The sequence below is a fragment of the Lipotes vexillifer genome, unplaced genomic scaffold (assembly GCF_000442215.2).
Source record: "Lipotes vexillifer unplaced genomic scaffold, Lipotes_vexillifer_v1.1 scaffold161, whole genome shotgun sequence".
Lineage (NCBI taxonomy): Eukaryota > Metazoa > Chordata > Mammalia > Artiodactyla > Lipotidae > Lipotes > Lipotes vexillifer.
The window spans coordinates 1,083,616-1,086,036 of NW_006779016.1; the positions used below are offsets into that span (position 1 = coordinate 1,083,616).

At 38.4% G+C, this 2,421-nt stretch overlaps 1 protein-coding gene across 2 annotated transcripts in view; it reads left to right on the forward strand.

The window, feature by feature from the left end:
• Positions 1-2,421, forward strand: part of CDK14 (cyclin dependent kinase 14) — a 593,024-nt gene that overhangs the window by 381 nt on the left and 590,222 nt on the right. The gene's annotated exons all lie outside the window — the stretch shown is intronic.

Sequence of the window (2,421 nt, forward strand, 5' to 3'; positions counted from 1 at the left end):
ATCTTAAGCCTACAATTTGGGTTCCCTCTCCTCGCCACTAGCGCTCCCGCTTTCGCGTCCGCCGGGGACAGGCGGCGCGGCCGCCTGGGTCACCTATTTTTTTGCACGAAGGCTTTGGTATTGGGTGTTTGGTCAGTAATTTAGCTTTGGAAATTGGTGAAATGTTGAGTTTGTACCTTGGTATTGTTTAACACATCCAACCTAAAGAGAAGTGGGACAGATACCTTGGGACCTTTTGTTCGGTACTTCGGGTCCTCGAAAGCGAGATTTGGGCGTTCAGTCTCGAGTCCTCTGAATCTTTCCATTGCTGCAGAGAAATTCGCGCCGTGAACTTGTCTGAACATTTAGAAATAAGTCTCCCAAACTTCTTCCATTTACTAGACCAAGGCTATTGTCTTTAACTCAGCCAACCAATTGACCGACAGATAACCGACCGAGAAATGTTTAGGACATTTAAGAATAAATCCATGTCACGGACTATAACAGGGTGACAACAGTGTCACGTGGAATGGGTGGTTAGATTTCTAGGGTTGGCCATAAAAACCCCTTTTAACCTTAAGACGGTAGCTATCTTCTCTAACATCTTAACTTTCATTTACACAGGTAACTGCTTTCAGCAAGAAAATCGTACAAAATAACCCCTCAGAGTCCCTAAGGAGCCTCTAGCCTTTGTTTCACTTGTTTAACATGTCATCCATGTTAATGAAGGTGTTAATGGAAATTAAGCATAAGGTGCTTAATTCCTTAAAATACAACCCTGGAGTGCATATGAGTATTGTCCTTGTCCTTCCATCCATTCATTTAAAAATCGTTGTATAAGTGCATCGTGAAATACACAAACTTTCCTCAAGTCAAAAAAATGTTTAGCCTACTTTTCTTTGTTGTTTTTTAACTGAAAATTCCATATTGGTATACATAATCTTTCCCAAGATGACTGTGAAGTTATGGTGTGAAACCAATATTTAGCCCTGGTTTTATTTATTTTGTGTATGGGATATTTGCAATTTTACTCTTAGGAGTTAGGAATGTGTATGAAGAGCCCCTGCATTCAAATGAAGTTTGAAGTCAAGAAGAGTGTGAGAAAGCAAGGTGTTGAGTCGCTGTGCTTTATTAAGGAGGATGTTTCAGTCCCTGACCCAAACTATCACAGAGGTGGGTTCTGGAGTCCATTAAGCCCTGTTCTATAAGGCATTAACTGTATATTTACTAATGCTAATGACTCTGTTGGAACTCTTCCAGTTTTGTGTTAAATAATTCATTGCATTTGAATCTCAGTAAGAAACCAAGGACATTAATATAAAAATTCCTTATGTTTAGGTAATTTCAAGGTTTTGATGGACAATCAGTAAAATTTAGATTAACTACAGTGCTGGCAAATGGGGTATTATAGTTAATTGGATTTTCTAGCTTACAGAGATTTAGTGATGTGACACTCCTTTTGATTACAACTCTTGTTAAAATGTCTTCTAAGTTCTAGTAGATTTTACTTCCTCCCTTTCAGAAACAGTACAGTGAAGTGATCATAACTGATTATTTCTTGTATTGATGGAGGGTCATGATTCGAATAGCAAATCTCATTCCGGAATACTGTAAAAGGAGATAAAGAGGTTTTAAGTGATTATGATTGTATAACAAGCTCAAGACATTCATTAGAGTAGCATTACAGAAAATAAGTCTTTGTTATCTATGTATTTTTTGAAGTTTTATTTGTAAAATAAAAAAGCATGCAATCAATCTGATTATTTAAGGATTTTTAAGGTGCTGGAGGCTGTTGAATTGAGGCTTTACTGTGGGATTACGTAGTGCATGGATTTAAAGGTGTGGGCTGTGTGTCAGATGGACTAGGATTTCTGGTGTTGCCGCTTGTAGTGGAGTGACCTTGGACAGGTCCCTCACCTTCTGAGCTTCAGTTTTTCAAGTCAGTTTTGTTATTGGCACTTAGTGAAATAATGCATATGATGTCCTGTGTTGTATGGAATAAAGACTCAATAGATGTTCATAATGTGTTATTATCATTATTGGTGATTACAACAGGCTGACGTATGGATCTTCTAGGTGGAAAGCAAGAGAAGTAAGAGAAGTGACCACTGACTTTACAGTGTGGCTAACCTGAAAACAGGATGGGTTTTGGAGTTAGGCTGATCTGGGTTCGAATCCCATTTTCCTTGCCTGCTGTGTGCCTTGGGCAACAACTAGCAGAATTTCCTTAGATCCTAGTGTCCTTATCTGTCAGTTTTCTTAAGGTTGTTGTGAAGATTAGATCAGATAAAATACATAAAATATCTAGTGCAATATGTCACATGGTGAAGATCAGTATTGGAGGCTATTATTCCTTCTGATTTCTCTGTTTATCTCCTATCTTCCTCATTTCTTCGTTGGTACTTCATGAGGAGATCAAAGAGTGAATGGTTTATTCCTGCT